The following is a 24525-nucleotide window of genomic DNA, read 5'->3' on the forward strand; positions in this document are numbered from 1 at the left end:
CTATTCTTTAATCTGACTTTTGCAGCTGTGAAAATAACCAAAGTACCTCACAGGTCATTAGGCTAGGTAAACTGCTCATTACAGAGTGACATGAGACCAATGATAGTCATATTCTGCCAATGCAGACTGTGTCTACTTCCTACCATCTAATTAAATGACACTTGCTAAGTATTTATGGAGCATCTACCATATGCTTATCACTGAGCCTGGTCACTGTGAGGATTCATAAGAATTTCATAGTGTGCTCACTGCCCACAAGAGACTTAGAATCTTTTTAGAGACATCCAACATATATTCAGGAGTGATATTTAAATATTATATAATGAGACTGGCATGGGCACTGGCCAATGAGAGTGGCTTCATCTTATCTGAACGGATGCCAGCTATAAATAATTGATATGGTGTAATGATGTGTGTTGCTGAATCCCAGCGGACTTACATCTGATGATTTTTTAAGTTGGAGGAAAAAAACTATACCTAAAATGAAACATTGAATATAATCATATGCCAATATACATGATGGAACATCAGTGCTGTATGTGCTACTCTTCCCCATCCATGGCAGACAATATTGATCAATAATTGTGCTCTTTTACAATGAACCAGGTGCAGTCCTTGGCAGTCAAAGGCAATCAAAGTTAACTTGTGTGACAAAATCCATTTCCAATCCCTTATGGATTCCATAAGCGTTGGTCACAGAAGGGAGATAACGTCAAAACACCTAACCATATAAACCTTCAATAATACTTTCTTGATACTTTTCAGGAACTTCTTGTCTACCCTTCATCATGTGAATCTCCCTTCTTACAAATGTACACATACTGGTTTTTCCCATCCCCTTTCCTTTCCTATGCCCTTCCTCTTGTCTGGCTAAATAGATTTCCCAGGAATCTGTGTACATTTAGAATCAGGTTAAACCTCATTTCTTGCTACCCATCTTACTCTTATAATTTTTATACATCTTTTTAAAGCACTGATTAGCACAGCTAAAATAATATTTTTAACTTTCTTTGAGGCAAGGATTAGGATTATTTTTTAATAGCTCTCTCATCATTTACTTTAACCTTATTTTTATTTTAATCTCCTTGGCCCAGAGAGTATATATTCACTTTTAGTGACACTGTACACAATGATAATTGACCCATAATTGAAATTTAACCAACCAAATAAATGAACAAGAAACAAAATTCTACAGGTGCAAAGGCTATAGGCAAGAATTAGGGATGTTTAAAATTGCCTCACATTTTTGAGAATGCCCAAAGCAGAATAGATGTTTGCACAATTTTATTTAAGGTAAAATACTTCTGCAAGCAAATGCGGTAGGAAAGAGTGTAAATATTTCACACAGGGCTGCCTCCGGCCAAATCTCTTAAGGAAGAGGAAAAGTTCACAGAAATCTGTAAACAAAATGTCTGCCGGAGGTGACAAGAAAATATCCACTCGCATTCCCTCCCGTGAGTGTAATTTCTTAGTGAGGCTGGCTGGCATTTTACAAAGGCTTGCCTGGTGTCAAACCTGCTGGTTAACGGTGTTGTTCTGATTTAGAAATAAAGGATTGACTCTGAGGTGTCTGGAAAATCATTCTGCAGGATGATAAATCCCAACTTTAACACTAAAATAAGAGATCAACCATTGGCTCCGTCTGCTGTCTGGGCATCGGTGCTTAACTCAGTGTTCAGGCTGTCCCTGTGGCCGGGGCGGAGGTCAGGGGGCAGGCTCCGCGACGGGCTTAGCACGCACAGGGCTGTGCTTGTTCTCCGCTTGATGCTGCTAGCTGCCGGCCGCGGGTGCCCCTGCCTCGGGCCCCTGTGTCAACGAGTGGTCCATAAGCCCACAATGTGGTTCTTGAAATCTGAATAAGCGCTCAGCTATCATCTCCAAAATTGTGGCTCATCAAGTAGAAACTAGGAAGAGATGCTGTTTTTCACTTTGTTTTATTGGCAAGCATCCTCAGTGAAACGGACTCTTTCCGTAATAAGCCGTCATCGGATACAATCATTTTGGAATATGGTCTCCGTGTTTGATTGCAGGGTCTGCAGGCTCCAGACAGTAGGAATGCAATGCTTAAGCTTCCTCACTTATTGCCTGCTGGTGTACAAATACAGGATTTGGCAATTTTGCCTAAAGCCTTAGTCACTCCCGCTATATACACCCACTCTGGGAGGTACTGGGAAGGCAACTTTCCACAGGCTCTGAGACAAGAGGAGGCCCATAAAGCCGAAATCAGAGCCAAGGTGTGGGTCGGCCTCATGCATAATCAACCCACAAAATACAGTCTGATGGACCCCTTACTACAGTTGAACTTTGGCCTCCCCACCACTGAAATAAAAATAAATAAATAACAGCCAAATCCTCATAAATGCCTTAAAGAAGCAGCTTGTAGCGAAAGACCACTTTAATAATAGGAATAAAAACAAAGCCGAAGCTGGGCACAAAAAGGCTTATATCTGGAAGGAAAAAAGAATTAACGTGAAGAAAGGGATCAAAGCCACTTCTGTATCATGCATCCCCATAGCAGAGGAGAAAGAAAGAAATGTCAAAATCAGAAACCATTCTGACACTCCCGGGATCATAGAAAACAGTGTATTTTTTTAAATTCCTATGTTAATATACTCTGCCAGGATAGGTTTAGGGTTATTTCCATTTCCTCCCTCGGTAGAGGAAATCACCATATAACAAAAATGATGATGGAACCACCTTCTTCATGTAGGCACACCCGTGCTGACCCCGCCTGGCCACTGAGTCCTCACTGAATTTTGATAAGGAAAATGCTCTGCTATTAACTGCGTTCCTAAATCCTTTATAATTTAGCAATCTGTCTATTTAGTGAGGCTAGGACCACTTTTATAGAACATAGATTACCCATGACAAGATTTGCATACATGTGCGATATAAACAATGATTGGTGAAATTTGGTATATTTCTAAAACTGTGTGGGCGACATTTAGGGCTATCTATCGGTGTAAAACCTGCCAGTATTTGGAAATTTGGAGAGAAGTCAGCTAACTTTGTGTCCTTTTTGCCCTCACAGGATGTTCAACCCCATCAGGAAAGATTTTGAGATGCAACATGGTATTTTGGAAAAAGTGTCAGCGCACGGCCTCAGCGCACTGCGTTGTCCTGGGCGGCGTGACTCTTTGGAAGCCTCTATTTGCTCTTTTTCTGCTCTTGCTTTCTGTAGAGGCTGCTTTTAGGCAACCAACTGGAGTAATGAAACCTGAGTAAGGTGGAAAGACCCACAGGGGCCACCGGCTGAATACGGACATGACAATGGGGGGCGGGGGGAGCACCTCAAAATATCCATAAGCCCAAGCTGACCAATGGGCTACTTACACCCTGGCACAGGTAGGGAAAAAGGACAATTCCATATATTCCCAAACCCCCTCATCCCCCTCCCCCCCCCCACTTAACTACAGCTCCCCAACCACTGCCTCCGGCAGCCAGTCTCTCCTTTGTAGTCAGGGCCTCTGGGCCTCCGAGGCTCCCTTGGATTGTATGCAGTAAACTTCTGTCTCCTTTGTTCTGCCTCAGGGGAATTCTTTCTCCACCCTATGGGGTCGCCCTGCACTTCCTAAAAGGGTTGTAACCAAAATTAAATGAAATAACATCATATAAAAACACTTTGAAATTTGAAATGTTATGTAACTCTGTACAGAAGAGTTTATGACGAGAGTCCAAAATTTTTATATAAAGCTATAGATGTTCAAAAATTAAAGATACCTGACGGTAGAGGTGATTAAAGTAGATTAGTTCTTCCACTGAACTTTAAAGAAAATTAAGCCTTCCATACACGGAAGTAGAAGCAGACATTGTAGATAGAGGGAACAGAGTGTAAATGGAAGTGGGAAAATGTATACATGGCTTATTAAAATTTAGAAGATCATCTCATTCGTGGAGAGCATGGGGCAGAGAGTATTAAGAAAATTGTTGTTTTTGGTGTCTGTATTTTAAATGGCAAAATTTCCCATCCTTTCATTTCAAATGTTAGTTACAGTGATACTAACAACTCATATACCACATGTCACATCTAAGTGGGTAAACATTTACAGCTCAATCTGTATTTTAGCTTTTTTTACACAATGCTCCCCATAGTAGAACTGCTAACATCAACCATAAAAAATCCAAAAATAGTTTCCCAATTTCCTTTGCTGTTCTTTGCTATAATGGCTGATTTTTTATGTTAGTGTTTTTATTTTTTTAATATTCTTGCTTTTCTCATTCATATTCTAATAGATTATTGTTAGTGCCAACTCATTTGATTTATCCTTTAGAGAAAGCACTTGTTCAAAAAGTCAGCACTGGATATTAAATTATGATTGCCTGCAATGAATTCTTTCTCAACATCTGCAAAGACAATTTTGCCTTTTCTTCTTCCACTTAACTCTAAACGAGAGATCTTAAATATACTTCAATAGGCTTCATATCTGCTTACAGAACACCGTCCTAAAATCTAAGATGTTAAAAAATGGTCATGTTTCTAATGCTTTGTTTTCTTGGGTAAAGTAAAGTAAAGTAGAATAAAGTAAAAGACGCGTATGTGTACCAAGGATGCCTTAAATATGATACCCCATCTTTCCCTAAAATCCTAGTTAATACTATACAATTAAAATATTTCTCTTCCTTTTCATATTATTCTTATATTAATAGAGAGCTTTGTAACTTATCCACTGTTCTTAATTCCAGGGAATGTTTATTTCTTCTTGACAATTGAATCATGAAAATAAAAGCAGGAAAGTGTGAAGTTGCTCTTTTAAGATGAACTTTCAGTGCCCCTGGATGGCGCAGTTGGTTGAGTGTCCGACTTGGCCAGGCTCAGGTCATGATTTCAAGGTCGTGAGATTGGGCCCTGTGTTGGGCTCCAGGCTCAGCGGAAGAGTCTGCTTAAGATTCTCTCTCCCTCTCCCTCTGCCCCCCTCCGCACTCTCTAAAATAAATACATAAATATTTTTTTAAAAAAATAAATAAACAAAATGAACTTTCAAGTTCTTTAAGCCTTCATCCAAATGGAAATACATTAGAAATACTATGTGACAGCTCCAACTGTATTTTTAATGTGTATATTGTAGAGTTAATTCCTAACAGTTGGCTGGAGCTTCCTAACATTGAGGCTATAGCAAATAGGATAATTCTAAATTAAAAATGACATCTCAAGAGAAAATGCAGTATAAACAAAAAATTATTTTATTTTGTCTTTAGAAGAGACATTACCGTGGCCAGCAAACAGCTCAACATATTATGTTCAGTGTTTCTTTTTGTCAGCTTTGTGATAGTATCTGCTATTTTATTTGATGCTGACATCGTTGCTGGGTGAACTGGGGAGACCCCAGGCCCTGGGGCTTTGACCCAGCCAGACTTGAAGGAGTTGCCAAAGGTTCTTGGTCTTGTCATGAGAAAGAATTCAAGGATAGACATGCAGCACAGCAGATAAGTAACAGAAACAGCAAAGTGTATTAAAGCAAAAGAGATGTCATCCTTTTGAGATGACAGCAGGTGAGAGAGATTGAGAAAGAGAGAGAGCGAGAGGGCTGGAGCTTCATACCTTGAGGGTTGACTTCTATCTTTTATTGACAGTTGTTAACTAGGGGACAGAATATTCATTACTTGGGGGCAGTACTGGTGGTCTGGAATACGCAGATAATGGCTTCCTCCAGTTGGTCCTTCCTTAGTTATTATCTGTTCTAAAGAAATTATTAACTCCTTGTCCCTTAGAAGGAGGACATACACTAATTACCATTATGAGGCATGTGTAAAGTGGTGGCGGGGAGGCTAGGGTGGGGGGGACACGGTGCAGGTTCTAGCAAGAATAGAAGCAGGAAAGAGAATAAAAAGCAGATATTTATGGAGTATTTAAGTTTCCCTATCTCAATAGCAGAGAGTTGTCAGAGCATGTTCTATTTTTAGGAAGGGCAAATTGTCTGCGAAGAGTGGAATGGAGGGATTTGGCAAGCAGTAGCATAGGAGGATGCTGGAGGTCAAGTGCAACCAGACAGAGAAAAACTATGTCTTCCATTCTAAGAAGACTAGATTTCATCCTCTAATCTGTAGATAGTGGGGAATGAGAGTCAATAAAGCTGCTCAAGCAGAGGGTGAAGGCTAATCACAATGATCGGGACTATGGGAATGACTAACACTTAGAAAACACATACTCTATTCGAGGCATTATGTTCCATGCTCCATGCGTTGTAATATGATTCATCCCTATGATGACTCCCCATAACAATGTTCTATGGTTACTACTACAATATTTCTGTTTTACAGATAGGAAAACTGAGGCATGGAAAATTGAAATAAACTGCCAAAGTTCACTATAAATCATAGAGTTACGATTTAAACCCAACAGACTAGTGCCCACACTCCTCACCACTAGACCATCATGCATCATCACACCCTTGTTTTAGAACAAACCTGGCAGTAGTCTGGAGGATAGATTGAGTGCAAAAGAGAATGAGCACATTTAAGAGACTATACATTCATTCAATAAATATATAAAGTACCTACAATCAATGGGTCTCTAATTTAAATGCTGGAGATAACAGCAGTAGACAAAATAACATCCTTCTTTTCCTGGAGCTATTATTATAGAATAGTTTAAAGCTGGAAAGTGTCTAAATTAAGTTAGAGATAATGTTAGATCAAGAAGAGGGAACCAAATCAGGAGGTTTTTAGGACCATGAATGGACAGGCCTTGATGACATATGAAAACTAAGTGAAGACAGAGAGTTGGAAATACAAGAAGAATCTGAGTTTTCTAGATTGGGCATTGGTTGAGTAGCAAAACTAAAGATCAGTTTGAGAAGACAGAGAATTTCAGACATGTTGAAATTAAGGTACCTTTGGAATGTCCAATTGGGAATATAGATCCAGGAGGCCTTTTCAAATATTTTTGAATAAATAATTAAAAATGTTTTCACACCATTTTGTACCCTCTCTTGCCAATATAAGGAGTTCTAAGATTATAATGCACACATTATACTACTAAACATCTGCTTACTAAGTGTTTAAGGTCAAGAACAGGTCCAGGTACCAGAGACCCAGGGCTGAGCAGCATAGACCTGGCCCCTGGCTTTCCAGCTCAAGATTAAGTACATGCATCCTAAATGTGTAGAAGATAGGAGCTTCTTAAGGTAAACAGGGTCCTAAGATCAAGATACCCTTACTGGTAGTTGTGGAAATGCAAATCAAAACAAGGAGATACCATTATTTGTCCATCAGATAAACGGAGAACTAGTAATGCCCAGTGCTGGCAAATATCAGGGGTAACAGGCTTTCTCCTAGACTGTAGGTGAATGGCTATAACATTTTTGGAAGGTAAAATGGCAATATCTTCTAAAATTCAAAATGAGCAAATTTCACATCTGGGATACAAAAGCAATGGTACATATTAATATAAGTACAAAGATGTACTGCAAAATTGTCTGTAAAACCATAAACTGGTTTCAACTTGAATACCCTTCAACTGAATAAATTATTCAGATATGTCATTTAATACCAAGTATCTCTTGAATGTAATGTAAGGGCATATGTGTTTGGGTTTCAAAAGGCATGCATGATGTATCGAGTGAATGAAGTACTTATGCAGAATAATATTCCTATTAGAAGCTTATTTTGGTTTTATGAAGAAAGACTTTGTATATATATATTTGAATGAACATAGAGGAAATACGAAAGGATGTTGGTTCCCCCAGTGTCTCAGGTGGGTCCAACTAGAAAGGGGGTGAGACACTATTGACTTGTTTGTTTTTTTCATAAGTGAATCACTAACGTTTGTAACCTAAAACACATTTTAAAAATAGGAATAAGAGAAAACACATCATAGTTTTTAAATAGCAATTCATTTGATGACTCCAAGAAAAGAACTTGGAGGATTGAAATGGGATCAAAGAACCTGTCCTAAAGTAATTAGCAAGAATGTTCTTTAGTGCGTATGTATAGATAGATAGATAGATCGATTGATCGATCAATCTATATCTGGAGTCCCCGTGAAAACATTTGCATATTATACAATAAAAAACAAAAGTAAAATGCAATCTGAGGCTTTTAACTTGTGATGTTTCATATTGTATTTTTTACATTATGCCTAGCACAAATATCTAACAAAAAATTTAAAAGAGTAGCAATTAACTAAGTGGGAAAACTTCATCATTTAAATATGCACCTCTACTGTTGACAGCTTTTTATTTTAATAGCACGTTCCCCTAATAGAAAAGGCACCACACCATCATGGAGAAAAATCTCAGAAATACTGAAAAGCACAAAGAAGAACACAAAAATGTCCTTCATCCTTTTCTCTACATCCATTTTTTTGACAGTGTAGAATATATCCTTCCAGGAATCCATCCAGTCACCCATCTATCTATCATCTAATTTGTTGTACATCATTTTTTAAATAAAAATCTCACATATAGTTTTGTAAGCCACTTTTTTATTTCACTCGAGAATATCAGGAACATTTTCTTGTGTCTCCTACAATACTATTTTTACTGGTCACAGAGCATCCCTTCAAGTCCATGTAAAATAACTTATTCAGCTAGTTTTCTATGACTAGATATTTGGGCTGGTATGTTTCAGCAGAAACAAAATAGGCACAGCACTTCTACCTAAATTCTCATTAATGCTTTTTAACATAGTTTTGTGATTACTTTTTCATTTTTTTTTAAGGTAAACATAAATTTTCTTAGTGGATTTAAGATTGTATTTGGTAAGGGCGCCTGGGTGGCTCAGTTGGTTAAGCGACTGCCTTCGGCTCAGGTCATGATCCTGGAGTCCCAGGATCAAGTCCCACATCGGGCTCCCTGCTCAGCGGGGAGTCTGCTTCTCCCTCTGACCCTCTTCCCTCTTGTGCTTTCTTGCTTTCTATCTCTCATTCTCTCTCTCTCTCAAATAAATAAATAAAATCTTTAAAAGAAAAAAAGATTGTATTTGGTAAGAGTGCCTCAAACTTAAAAGGACGTTGGCAACTCCTGAGTCCTACACAAGGCAAAACAAATGGATAATACAAATGGTATGTGAGGCCTGGGTCTCCAGGGATTCCAGAGGGCAAAGTCATGGGAACTTTTCCAAGACCTACACCACCATACTGTGACCTGGGGCAAAGATGCCACAAGACCCCATAGCTAGTTCTTCATTTTGCAGTGGACTTGAATGAAATGATGATAATTATTAATCCAACAAACTATAATAGCTTTCCCCAAGTCTTTGGGGACTGTTGTGCAAATGTGTACTCAGGGACTCTTAAATACTGCTTATTAATGGCTTGACAGGCCTAACGGCTCTGAAGGAGCCATTAAAGACCATGGTGTAAATCCTTTTGAGTTCTTACTTCTTAGACCCAACCTGCGGGAGACTGCCCCATGTGCACTGAATCAAGCTGCTCAGAGTAGCAAGTGATGCTCTAACTTCTGAAAGGTCCGTCCATAGTATCCAGAACAAACCGGTGATTTCCCCTGAAATACATTGTGTCTTCCACTTTTCTCCATTTAACATAATGTATTTATTTACTTATTTAAAAGATTTTATTTATTTATTTGAGAGAAAGAGAGAGCAGGAGCTGGGGGTGGAGCAGAGGGAAGGGAGAAGCAGACTCCCTGCTGAGCAGGGAGCCCGATGCGGGGCTCCATCCCAGGACCCTGGGATCATGACCTGAGCTGAAGGCAGACACTCAACCATCTGAGCCACCCAGGCGCCCCTAACATAATGTATTTAATTCATTCTCTTAGACACTTAAAAATAGTGTGCACATTTCCCTAGGAACTTCTCTAATTTTTCTAATCCGTTTCTATAGATTTTAGAACTAGAGTGAAAAGTTTTGGATACTTAATACATAGTCTTTACAATGACTGGAATGAAGTCTGAAATATGTATGTCTACAGTTTTTACCTTGTTAAATTGTTCGTCATTGATCGTCAACTATATCAACATAGCCCAACCGTCAAGAATCAAAACTTACCATTCTCATCATCAATTTGGAGGCTTTATGAGCTTGGGTATATCGTCACTGACACATTTTCCACGACTCCCGAAATAACACTGCATGAGCAAACCGCTGGGCAAACTTGTGCTTGGGTCGCACCCAGTGCTTGGCATTTCTCTCAGAACCAAGTTCCACTGTGACACTTAGGGAGGCCAAATTACCATGTTTTGCCAGCACAGATCTCATTTTGAGTTATCGTCTTTGTTTTACAAATTTAATCTGGAGGACTGAACTTCCCAGGCCTGTGATATGTTGCCGGAGGAGCCCGCAAGGATTTAAATTGCATCTTTTCAATGCGTTCTGGCACTACAGCCTGAAGCCAAGACTTGTTTTTTAACTGGCAACCTGCCTGCCACGAAAGGAGGAAGCAGATTGCCTCTTTGCTGAATACTTAGACAAGGTACTGATATAACAACAGTGGACAAGCAGCTGGGAGCTGGGCTGTCAGCCTGTCACACACTGACAAATCTGTTGTTCATATTCAGGCAGGATGTGTGTGTTTAGCCATCAGGATCATCCATCTCGCGCGGGCCGTGTGGGGTAGCCTCTCCCCCACGTGCCAATGGACCCAAGGCTGTTATTACCTCTTTCTGAAGGATCTCAACTAAACAACTCATTTGCTTTTTTATGATGGGGCCTGGCAAATGAGACAAGTAAGATAGCCTGCTCAATTTTTGTTTCTCGCTCTTCGTTCCACACACCAAGACAGCCTGGATTGCCACTTCATGTTGCATGCATAAAATCATAATTCTAAATGGCTCCGCACTGCTTTTCTGAAAATCCACGGAGCAGAAGAAGGGCAAATATAAGAAATATTAAATTAAAGTGGTGCTGTTTGAGGGGGAAAAAAATCATTTGAACACGATGTGGGATGAGTCCTTTTGTTTTGTTTTTGTGTTTTCTTTGTTTCTTTGTTTCTTTTTTTTTTTTTTTTTGGTCTTTTATTTTTCAAGCAGTGCTGACTTTCAGAATGATCTCTAACAAATTTCCCCTAGAGCCACTGAATTTGTAACACTCAGACTCTCACTCTCTCTGCAGATTCATTTCAGGCTGAATGCGAAGCCCACCTGAGACTAAATTTACAATTCCCTGGCCAAACCATATCTATATTTATATGGGCCTTTGTAAATCAATGAAATATATTTTCTTTTTTAAATGTAGGCATTTGGGGGAATTTAAAAGTGATTGAAGCTATATCCCAGAGTTTCTGATATGAAACTTTTTTACCATTTGTTGGTCCTTACCTGGAAAATTTAAAAACAAAAGTTCTGGCTATGGACTATTGATTTGTATCAGTTAATCAGTGTGTGTGTGTGTGTGTGTGTGAATATATATATATATTATAATATGTATTTCTCATTTATTAGGTTTTTTTCAGTTCCTATGGTCAGCCTAAGAGCTCTTTCTTCTGAGGAAGTATTTTGTGCAATATTTCAGATAATCTGACCCATAACATCCACAGATATGTGCACTCACTCAGAGAGGGAAAACAACATGTTAAGTGAAAGGCACAAATGATGCCAAAATGGCATATTAACATTTTAGCATGAAAGAATTTCATATTCCTATTGTTATCAGCAATACACCACTGCAGTTTGCAACTTAATTTTAAAAAATCTTTTAGGTGAAAGACACTTTTGTCAGTAAGAAGTAGTTAAGACAGTATTTACTATTTATTGAATTCTCACTGTTTGTTAGAATTTTCCTTGGTTGTGTTAACATTTGTTAGGAGAAACGTATCTATTAATTTTGTAATTGGTAGAGGAGTAAAAGGAAAACAGCTAAGAGTGCAAATGAAAAAGCCCCAAAGAATAGTTTTCTTCTTTTTTTCACTACCTCCAGTGTCCTATTACAACTACATAATTATTCCCATATAAACACAGAAATTAAGAAGTGATATTTACTGATTTTCCTAAAATTCTTTAAAGGACATGAACTTTCAAGGGTTGCAAAGGAAGCAAATTATTGTGGTAAAACTTTTATTTAAAGGTAATAAATTTAAAATTAATTATATATACATGTGTGAAAAAATATGTATCAAGTAATGGTCTATTACTTAGGAAATGCAACTACTGTTTCTAGATAGCATAATGTGAATGTACTCTTAACTGGGGAAATATCTTTGATTCCTAGAAATATTATTATTCCCTCGATTTACCTTGGTTTAAAGCATAACATAGCTTTAAGCAAGTATTTTACTCTGTTACAATATGTTTCCCGCATTTTTATGGGTCTGAATGAGAAGAAAAGTGAAAATACGTTCTGTTTAAATCAGTAGTGCAGAAAAAATATGAAGGATTGTTTCCTACTTTGGAAAATGAATGTATCCTAATAGAAAATAAACCATAAATATTCAAGAGGGCCAAATAACTCGTGTCAACTTTAATAATATCCACATTAACTCCTCTATATATGCTCAAGTTTTAGGATTGTGCCTAGTTTTGAATGCAGTAATGCTGTGTGCCCATCCTTATAAGATTTCTGGATGCTCTCTATTCTGTCCTGAGACCCCAGTGATTTTTGATTGACAGAAAGATTACCTAATAAATCTTCACTACAAACTAATTAATCACTTTGGATACAACACTAAATTGGCAGGCATAAAAAAGCAAATGAGATGGGTGTTGAAGACCATTTTCAAATGACCTTAGTGAAAAGCTAAGTACAGACTTAATTTTTCTTTCCTCCTCGCTTCTTCATGTCCACAGAAACTGGTTCAAATGTACGCTCTCATCCCCTTCTCTCTACACCAGTCTCCCTGTAACTGCCTCCCAACAAAGATTTAGTTCCTGTGAATGAAACCAGACCAAGAATCAACAAGTATTTGCTGAGCTCTGGGATAAGAGTACAGTTTAAGTTCTGAAAGGTCAAGTTCTCATGTAATAATTTAGACCCTCTGCCTGCCCTCTCCCAGCCTCTACAACACTCTGTCCATACTACTGCAACAGCATAATGCCTTTTTATACATCTGTGGGCTCCTTCCAGAAACATCTTTTATTCATTTCTGTATCCTCCTCATGTGGTATAGTATCTGGCACTCAGTACTTGGGTAATAAATGCATGCTGTCTAGAACAAAAGATGGGGGCTTTCAGTTATCTTTTCTACTTGAAATGACAATCTCTCTGCATTTTCATGCCCACTCAATAAAGTCAAAAGGTGTATTGTCTATCTTGGCTAGAAAGACAATGGTCCTTAATAGAATCAAGATCCCTCGTTCACTGTTGTTTGTTTGTTTGCTTGCTTATTTTAAAAGAAGAGAAAAAGAAGAAAAGAAGAAATCTCTTGGTCAGTCCTGACCAAGCCAACTTAACATTACACACCTGATCCCAGAAGATTGAGACATGCTAGTTTTGTCACTTTCATTTGTGTCTAATTTGGTGACAGAGGATCCTTTTGGGCTTTCCCCCTCCCTATATATGCATTACCACTAACATTTCCATTACTCTGGTCCCACCAATCTCTGGGATTGACAGCCCTGTTAAAGGGGAAAAGATTTTTTTAGGATAAAGCAGAGGTTTATTAAATCCACTCATGGCATCTATCTCACCAAGTCCCTGGTCCACTTTTCCTTTGCTGTTTATCTCAAAAGGAACAGACACGGCGCTCCAGAAATCCACCTTATTTGCCACCATCTGTGCGTCCAACGGACTCACACACACAAAGAAGGCCTCCATCTTTTGTGCCACATGCCTGATGCGATCAAAGTACTAGAGGTGGTGGTCTGTGACCCCGCAGGACCAAGCAAACATTTTGTAGATTCTCTCTGTTCCCGCTTGCAACAAGTAGCCTCTCATGGTGTATCTGAGATTCATCTCTTAACCTGAGGCGTAAAAATAAGTAAGGACAAAAAAATAAAACAAAATCAACACAAGAGGGTCCAAAGAAACACAGCACTCATAATTTATCACTTTGGAAGGGCTCTCCCCACCCCCAGCTCTATCCTGAGTTGGCCTCTCTCAGCTTCCCTGTGTTGCCTGTGGTGGCTTTTGTCTTCTGTTCTCGTTCATGGCTGGATGCCTGTACTGGATGAGTGGGTCCCGGGATCTGTCTGTTGAACTCCAAACACAGACACCCCTCCGACCAGACAAGCTGTGGCTTCCCGGGATACTAATGAGCCCCCAGCTCTTTACTAGATCTCCCCGCTCCCATCCCCTGCCCCCCTTCTCTGCCCCCGCCCCCAGGCCAGCCCTGCCCCTTCAGCTCCCTCTCCTCCCTGCTTTTATCCTAGCGCTCAGAGACAGAGAGGGAGAGCGGAATTATTTATTGTGCGTCTGTTTAAAATGAAAGGCTTTTACATTTTAATGAGCACTAAATAGGTGCGAGGAAATATTGTTCATTAGCTGTAATCTACGGAATTGCTTGAGTGAACTTCCTTTGGAGGCTGCTTTAAACGGTTCACTCAAGTAAAGCAGTTTGTATGGTAATTAAGGGAGCATTTTTCTGTCGACATCTGTGCTGCTATTTATAACAGGGGAGGTAGCTCACAACCACACCGGAAGAGCAGCCCTGGGTAGGTGAGGAGCGAGGCAGGTGGGGTGGGGCCCAACTATTTCGCGACAAGCTCCTTTCTCTTGCTTTCCTTCCCCTCAGTGTCTAATAATTCTTTAAAAAAAAGAAATCCTTCCCCACTCTTCCCAGCTAGAAGAATTATCTCTCTGACATCTCTTCATTAATCACATCTTTCACTTGGCAGCCCAGGCAGGGAGATTCAAACTGGCTTTGGAGGAACAAGTGGCCTTCAGCTTGGTCAGGTGGTTTCGTTTGTCACCTATTTTTCTCTTGATTCCCCCTTCCACACACTTACCGTTGCCGCAAGATACCAGGATCAGAACTTTGGAATTCAAGGCAGGCAGAGAGCTCTGGAAAGTGAAGAACTAAATTGGGTATTTCAAATGCCTGCGCTTGTAGGGAACCAGTCATCTCTCTACAACACGTGTTGTACAGAGTCCCAGCAGCCAGTCTGCTCTGGGGTTTCCCTCAAGTGGTTTGGAGGACTATTTGCCTTCCCCCAAACTAAAGGAAGGCCTGGCATATCCTCAGACTAGAGAGACCCAGGAGAGGGTGCCAATCTGCTAAGTTCCAGGGACAGGCAACTAGGGCAAAAGAAGTTTGTTAGGAAGGTGGCCGGGCTTTGCTGAGGCCAAGGCCAGGAAGACGAGCAGGCAATCCTCAGAGGCAAAGAGCCTGTAGAAGGGCAGGCCATGGGAGCTGGTGATCCTGCAGTCAGGGCTGGGGTTGGGCAATGCTCCAACATTTGAAGGGATTACAGAGCAAGTCAGAACCACACCCCTGGGTGAAGTGGGAGTTACTGAACAGAAGTCTTTGTGTGGGGAATAAGACAAAGACTCTGTTCTTCCGAGACAAAGACTCCGAACCCTCCGAACGGGTTCCTCCGTTCCAATGACGTATGAAGTCTGAACAAATCCAGCAGCCATCCCAACTGGGTATGCTACCCTTGAACAACAGATAGGTCTTTTTAAATCTTCTCTGACTAAAGGCAGAACTATTCCAAAATTCTCAAAAAGAGCAGTTACTTTTCCTAGCTGTGAAGGTTATAGCGATACAGGGACAAGGGGTCAAGCAAAACTTAACCACTGAAGGAAGACCAGAGATCATTTACCAACTAGATTGGGATTCTTAAATGCAAGGAAAATATTCTATTCGGCTCTCCATGTCCTCTTTTCTTCTTTCTTTCTCTTTCTTTCTTCTTTCTTTCTCTTTCTTTCTTTTCTTTCTTTCTTTCTCTTTCTTTCTTTCTTTCTTTCTTTCTTTCTTTCTTTCTTTCTTTCTTTCTTCTTTCTTTCTTTCTTCTTTCTTTCTTTCTTCTTTCTTTCTTTCTTCTTTTTCCTTTCTTTATTTCTTGAGTAGGTACTCAAAATAAATATCTTTTGAATGAAAGAATCTACAATTGAGGATTCTGTCACTAACTGGAATGACATCATAATGGAAAAATGAAATAGAAGTGAGAGTGATAATTGACAACATTTCTTCTCCTGGGGAACCTTTATTTAATCAGTGAATTAAGAAAGAATCAACAGCCTTAAAATTGAATGCTCTTGCTCATCCCATTCAAAATCCTGATTTGGAAAATACAATGAGAAACTCACATCAAGTGCTTGTTGGGTGGGATCGTACGGTGCACACAGAATCTCTACCGATTTCTGACCACACTCATTATAACCCTAAATATCATGAACTCTCTCTCTCTTTATTAAATATCATATTCACTGACAGAACTTATTGTTAAGCACAGTATTTTATCCCTACGCTATTTTTGTCCTGACTCTATTTGTATTTGATTATTGTATTTTGTCCCAAGGCAACTTCACTAAATGACTGATTTTAAAAAGTCAAATTAAGACATAAAAAGTGTGGTAAACTTCAAATAAAAATAATTTACACTTGGAAATAACATGAATAACCCAAATCCTCAAGTGAACCCCAAATTACTTTCGGTTTAAAATAACTGCCTTTCAGGGCACCTGGGGGCCTCAGTCAGTTAAGCTTCTGACTCTTGGTTTTGGATCAAATCATGATCTCAGCATCCTGAGATCCAGTCTTGTGTCAGGCTCATGCTCAGTGTAGAGTCCGCTTGTCCGCCCCGCCCTCCGTACTTTCCCCAAAATAAGTAAATGAAATCATTAAAAAAAGAAAATAAAGTAACTGCCTTTCCATACACCATCAATACAATTAAGCTGGGATAACCTTCTCATCTGATTGTTCTTTTCCCCCATGATACAGTGCCTTGCCTAAGGGAATGATTAGAGTAAAATATGGGAGAGGAAACAACACAGGAAGAGGAGAATGTTTAGGTCTGGAGCTTGGGGAGAAGTCTGTATTAAAAATGAAAATCTAGGAATCCTCGGCCAACAGGGGCTGGTGGAAGTCATGGGAGTGAAAGGGATTTCTCAGAAGGAGGAGAAGATCTCCAAAATGGGCCTTGAAGAGTGTTAACATTCAAAGCTTGAGCAGACCCGTAGCAGTGTGGTTTGCATCATTCTGTGTCTTTCCACAGTACAAAATTCACCTGCCGTCGACACACACGTGGAACTTACTATTGGTAGAAAGCCAGATGTCTATGGTCATTATTTTTCCAGATTGACAGAAGTGAACACATCCAGGGGGTAATCAGTATTCATGCTCTTTCAGGTATCATTTTCTGCAAATTACCTGCTGTACTCAAAGAAATTCTAAAAATATCAAATCTTTGCATTTTTCTTACAAATAAGATTCTAAGTTCCTCGAGGAGAGAAGCCAGGTCCCATAATTCTTTCTGTTTTCAACTGGACAGAGTGCTTATATAAAGGGAATGCAAAATAAATGTCTATTGATAAGAAAAAAATGATTCTGTAGGTACTTATCATTAATAAGACATTCAATCTCAATATTCTTTTATCTGATCATTTTTTCATTTAATAAATATTTGAGTGCCTTCTATGTACTGCTACAGTCTTATGGATGCAGCTTGAAGTGTAAAAAATGTCTTAGATATTTTCTTCTTTTACATTTATGGTTTATATTCACAGTTTAGTTTTGTTTATGATTAAAGCAAAGATAACCATTTAATTAGTTATAAGAATCCATTTTTAAAAATAAGCATGTTGATTTTTAATGAAACCAGCCAGATATCATCTTTTAAAACTATTTCTTTTCGTGGTTGGCTTAATGTGGTTGCTTTCTGTCTTCTATAGTTTTTGCTTACTTAGGTAAGATAGAGCCAAACATTTTAAAATAATTTCTTCAAAACTGAGAGAGGGAGTCTCCCTTCTTAGGCTTCCTGTTCAATTTCGTTAGTTAATATTTATTAGGAAGGCAGGATATGATGTATGCCATTAGATTATTTTAAGCTGAGCCCATTTTTTTAATTCCATGTGAAAAAGTAGATTTTGACCATGAAATTTGACATATGTAATCAACAAATCATAATGTTTTGCAAGCTTAAGCTTCTCACTTAATTTAGGTGTCATTGCAGTATCATCACACTGAAATTCAGCATTAGGAGCCAACAGGGCATATTTTGGTGCTCCATTAACATTTGCCTTGGAATTAAAACTTGATGCATTCAACCACCCGCTGCATATATTAATGGGCCCCTAAAACGTGCCCCAGAGTGACATGTTTTAGTACACACACAGAACGGTTCTTTAACTTTCCACTTAATTTTAATCGTTTTTCCCAAAATATTTTCTAGAAAGTGCTTTTCTCAGCCTAAAACACACTCTTTAAAACATTCACAACTGGAGTATAAAAGACAATTAGAACAAATGTATTAGACTGTTTTTCTCTATTGTTTGTAAAACATCTCGATGAATATGTAACTGGAGAAATACCACCACCACTGGTTAGAAACCGGAGGAAACTTTTGCCTAGACCTGAGTTAGAGGAGATGCCTTATAAACATATTTCAAAGTGCAGGCCAAGGCTTTATCTGGGAGACTGAGTAGAATTGGGGTGGGGGCTGAGAAGAGCTAAATCACTTTGCATGAGAAGTGGCAAATATGGTGAGTAAAAAAATAGCAGAAGAGTCTGAGAAGGGATGGAGAGAGTGAGAAGATAGGAGTGCAGTCCAAGGACAGGGGCAATATGACCGAGGGGCGGGCAATTGGAAGAATTTGTAATAGTCAAGTGCTGGTTGTTTGCTTTGCTGCAACAGAAATCCCTCCATACCTTTAAATGTGTGTAAAGTCTGATACGTGCACAGATGTCTCGTGTGACTATTCTGTTGAACTGAGATGAGTTAAATCTTTTAATTTCAGATTGAGTTGATGACACCTGGAAGAGGGACAGTCTGTGTAGGAAAATTTGGTTCACAAAACGTTACTTAGAGCCCGTGGTGATCAGTCTTAACAAAGAGGACTTCCCAAGAGAACTCTGGGTCTGACGCATAGCCCCTGCAGTTCCTAACTGGGTAACCTTCCAGGAATTACTTACCTATTTTATTTATCCTCTGTCTGGATCCATAGAAGATTCTAGCCAAGGTGAATTACTGAATCTGTGATAGCCTCAATTTCCTCATTGGTAAAATGGCAAGAACAATCCGGACAAAAATATTGTTTGAGAAGTGGTTTTCAAATTTCCTTATCCTTTTCAAAATGATCCCACAAATGGAAGGTGGGACAGTCCTTGCTATCTGAATCCACCAATTTGGGGTATATTATTCATAAGAATTCCAATCATTGATTTTGAATTTGACTGGACTATGGAGAATTATCAAATGTGGGGACTTTTGGATATTATTCTATGGACCTCACTCAGTTATTCTTAACATCACCTCTGCTTTTGTGATTTAATGTTTTTATGCATTATTCACTGAAAGTGGTTTCAATTCGTAAGAGGTATAGTGTAGTGGTTTGAATCCAGGCTCCATTATTCACCGCTTATTAGCCGTGTGAGGTTACTCATCTACTCTGGGCTTTAGCTTCGTCATAAGGTTGATATGAGGGTTAAATAAATCATATGTATAAAGCACTTAGAATATACTTTTTAAAGTAGTAAATGTTCTGTTCACATTAGCTTTGGGGGGCGATCCTTTTTAAAAAAATTAATGGACTTTATTTTTTTAGAGCAGGCTTAGATTCACAGCAAAACTGAGTGGAAAATACAGAGTTCCCACATACACCCCCTGCCCCCAAGCCTTTCCTACCATGGAGCCCCCATACATATCAGGGTGTCACATCTGTAAAAATGGATGGACCAACATCAACATATATCATTATCAACCAGGGTCCATAACCTATGTCAGGGTTCCCTATTAGTGTTGTACATTCTATGGGTTTTGACAAATGTATAGTGACATGTATCCACTACTACAGTACTATACAGAATAGTTTCCCTGCCCTAAAAATCTCCTATTCCCCACCTCTTCATCCCTCCCTTTGTCCAAACCCCCGGCACCCGCTGATCTTTTGACTGTTTCCACAGTTTTGCAAACATATTAACTTTTATTAAAAATAATAAGTCATTACTACACCCTCTTAGGAAACAGGCATTATATAAATTACTTAATCTTAATCATGGCATCTTGTATAAATTATTTTATTTAATCCTAATCACAGATTTACAATGTAAGGCTTATTGTTCTCATTTTATAGATGACAAAATAAGGTTCAGAATTTAAATTCTTATGTCTTTCAGATACCAAAATGTATTAAAATTGTTGAATTAAAAATGGTTTGGATTTTGAATTACAAAATCATTTAAGATATTGTATAATATATTATATATCCTGCTTTCAATTTAAGAAGACTATATAGTCAAAGAATATTCACTATCACTACTATATTGAATTCAATACAGTGTCTTTATAAACCAGCAACTATTGATAAAACAGCGTATTAGTTTAAGATTTTATAATATGTTTACCTTCATGTTCGTATTAATTTATAAGGGAAGTAATCCTTTGTAGACATTTTGTTAAGCAAATTCTAAGTTATGATACCATATGATAGAAACAAATGAATAAAACTCCTATTGTATTTGTAGCTTAGTCTGAAATTTTTTGATAAAACATATTCACAGCATATTTGGATATTCATGTATATGATGATAATCCTATATCAAATTCTTGGATGAATTCATTTCTCTTTTGCCTTGTTTAAATTGTTCTATCGGTTCTAACTTTTGATGTATTGACAAGATCACATATTTTGTTTCATACTTTGGTCACTAATTCCATCCTTACTATCTGCTTTAAGCCATGATAAACTATGAATGGGTTATAAGTAAAATGATACTTGGAGATAGTCACAGTACAATTCAATATTTGACTTCCAAAATGCATCATGAGGAGGTAGACTCACTCCTAAAGTTTTATAAGGACATACATCCAAAAAATTTATCAATGAATCTAGTGAGTAAGTAAAAATATTCAAATACAATTACTCTACCAACACACTACTCAAAGTTATCACACCACACACTACTTGCTTTGGGGGCAAGTGAGTAAACTTCAGATGCTGTACCTTTGGAATTTTCTGAATTTTTGGACTTCTGCTGTATAGAAAATGAGGTCAAGCATTTCTAATTCCTAACTCTCAGACTCAAATGCACAAAGAAAATCAAACACTGAGAAAAAAATTTTTATAATATTCTGTGAAGAGCAAAGCATGAGAAATTACAAAGGATGCAAAAGAAAAGCATATGACTTTTGCTTACAAAACTCCTACAGTATGCTTGAAGAGGAAAAACTATGTCTATATATACATATATATTTATATAGATCTATAGACATAGACACATACATATATAGATGTATGGATATAAAGATTCTGGAGCAGCATATGTACCCCCATATCCCTCCTCTCCCACCAACTCAATTCCTGCCCATCTTTCAACATTGTTCCCAACACTGGCGTCTGAAGACTTTATCAGAATCCCCACAATAACCTCTATTTCAGAATTCCTTAATCACTTAAAGAGAAGGTCAAGACCATACTACGTTTTAGCTGCTTATATTATCTTCCACATATTGCATATAAATTTCATTAAAAAGCAGAACAAATTGTATCTCCTAAAGGAATACACAAGATTCCTTCCCCCCACATGCTCTCCCATGTCACTTTCTCTGGCTACCATACCTCTCTCCTTTTGCTGTCACTTTCCTGTGGGAAACAGTTACGCTAGGTGCCTCTCTTGTGTGAGGTACAGTTATCTTGGGGCACCTGGGTGGTGCAGTTGGTTGAGCTTCTGACTTGGTTTTGGCTCGGGTGGTGGTCTCAGGTTTGTGGGATTGCCCATGTCGAGATCTGCACTCAGCACAGAGTCTGCTTGGGACTCTCTCTTCCTCTCCCTCTGCTCCCCTCCCTCCCTCTCTCTCTAAAATAAATAAATAAATCTTTTTAAAAAAAATACAGCTCTTTCACTGTACTCTACTAGACTGTCTCATCCAGTAAGACTTACATTCTCAACTGCTAGGACTCTGGCTTATTTTCTGATTTATACCCAAGGGTTAGCAAAGTACTGAATACAAATACTGAATACATAAAGATTTATTAAATTAGCAAACAGAACTTGTGGCAGCATTTTATTTATTAGAGGCTGAGTTGAGATGGTCATTGAAGGAATGACTGTCAACTCTTTTTGAGAAGTCTCAATTCCTTTCTTTTTTCACATCCCATATTTGTTATTTCATAAATCCTGTTAAGTCTGTTTATATCAAGAATCTAGCCTTCTCTCACCACCCCCACTTATAAATACTCTCTTCTGTTCAACAGATGCTTTGGCTAATCATTGAGGAAAATGGCAATGGGGACTCACTAGTGGGTAAAACGTTTTAACACGAAAGAAACTTCAAATCTGGCCAAAAGATGCACTATACATCTATTTGTTGTCACCCAAACATTATAATAATGCAAGGCATGTGATTTATAAAGCTCTCTAGCATTCAAATGTCTGATTTTGATAAGATGCCCTTAGAGAAGGTGTTTTTGTGCCTTAATATGGCTGAGGAAAAAAGCTCAGAAAGATAGAGATATGCCCAGGATGACATAAGTAATTAAGTGGATAGAATTGGGACTAGAAGCAAGGCCTTGTGATTTCTAGTTCAATGCTGATTCCTCAATGTTACATATATATTGTGTTATATAAGTATCACTAAGACGTTTTATGTTACCTAATAATTTCATATTATTTTTTCAAGTATGCAAATTAAAACTTAAATTAGGTGTTCTAGGGGATTAGCTAAGCACTTTTTCCCCCAGTAAATACGGAGAAAAAAAACATGAAAGATACACATACAAATAATAGTAAAATATGATTTATCAGAAAACAGTGCCCTCGAACATAATCAAATCTTCTCTCTGAAGTCTGCCGAATATAACGAGAAAATCGCCTTCAAGACGGTGCGAAATGAGATTTCAGGTTTAATTTTGTTGCTTGGGATTACCTATCTTTCTACAGGTCATACTGTTTACTCCATGTCAACATTTGATGTTGGCCATTGATTTTAACCTCATTTAGTATAACATTATGAACAGTAATGTATATGAGGTATTAAATATTAAAAATTTATTGTTCTGTCTACTATTTGTATATAGGCAACTGATATATTTTTCAAATGGATTTTTTTCTGTAACTCTAAAGAAATTACAAAAAAGTTTAATAAATAGTCCGATGGTAGCAATAAAAAGCCTATGATTCACAGGATCACTGGTCATCAGTGTTTATTTAGAGCTGATACTGTGGATGTGCCCTTTCAGCTCATGGGTGTCTGCCTTGGGGTGTGTGCTCCTTCAAGGAAGAATGTAACTGTCCATCATCTTTTTCAATGTTCATTGAGCTGTAAAGAACAGAAATTCACCTAAAGAAGCTCAAGGGCAAGGCATGGGAGGAGGTAATTTTAAAGATGGAGGAGAACCCCATGGAAGCACGTATTACTGAGGAGGGGACATAGCTACACTTCATGGGACTGGAAAATTGCTCTAGAGCTACTATATCCATCTTTTTCTCTAGAGTTACATGATTTATTATCTCTGCTTTTTTCTGTTTATCTGTATCATTATTTTCTCTACTGACTAATTTCTTCTTGCAGGGCTCTGGTTTCTGCTTATTTAACCTACCGTGTTCTGGTTTGTTCTAGGTGTAACCTCAACTCAAAATGACATTTTTACTTTCAGTTTCTGTGTATCTTAAATGGAGAAAGGGAAAGAGAAGGGAGTGAAAAAGAAAACAAACAGCAAAATCCTATCGGTTCGGGCTCAGCTAAGGTATTCGCTCCCCTCAGGGTCATGTATTTACCTCCAGTCCAATCAGCAGAAACCAGAGGGACACATAAACAGGGCTGCCTAAGCCCACACACCGGGTCTAGAGGCTGGGAAAGAATTTTAAAGAAGAAAGCAGCAGCTGAAGGCAGTGATAATCGTTTCTACTATGTCTCTTTAGGTCACTTGATAGAGCCTCTTCTTCATGCACTATGGATGACAAGTCTTAAAGCAGATGAAAAGGAAATGGAGAAATTTCTCTCTCTCTCTGTCTCTCTCAAACACACAGGTGCACACACACACACACACACACACACCCAAGATAATGGTTTTAAATAACCTTCTGTCTCCTTTTTCTAACTATTTTCCACAGATTTCACCTTGCCTTAATAAATATCATTCCATATGCTTCTAGTTTTATGGTAATGATGAGAAAAGGGAAGGAGAAAAAGGAGATATGAAGTCAGATTATTATTACAGTTGAATGCTGGAAAACCAGCTGGCAAGTTATAATTTACTGCTGTTCATTAATCAGGTACCACTTAGATCTCAAATATAAGATTCCCTACATGCATATTCTTATACAAGGTTAGGAGATGAGTATAATAAAGGTAAACATTCAATGATGATATAACGCTTTGCATTGTCTGGTAAATTACTTTGTGAATACATTTTAAAACTTAGGAATTTTTTTTGTTTTGCTTTTCTCTGGATAGAGCTTTTATTATAAATTTTTGTGTATACCATTGAAAGGCAATCGAATACCATAAAAGAAATAATATTTTGACCTCCTGGAAAGTCGATGCAAAGAAAGAGGTTTGAATTTGGAAAGCGAAAAATAAGAAATAGAACAACAA

Source organism: Eumetopias jubatus, unplaced genomic scaffold, assembly GCF_037043125.1.
Source record: "Eumetopias jubatus isolate StellerSeaLion01/CBP00866 unplaced genomic scaffold, mEumJub1_p1.0 scaffold_12, whole genome shotgun sequence".
Classification (NCBI taxonomy): Eukaryota; Metazoa; Chordata; class Mammalia; order Carnivora; family Otariidae; genus Eumetopias; species Eumetopias jubatus.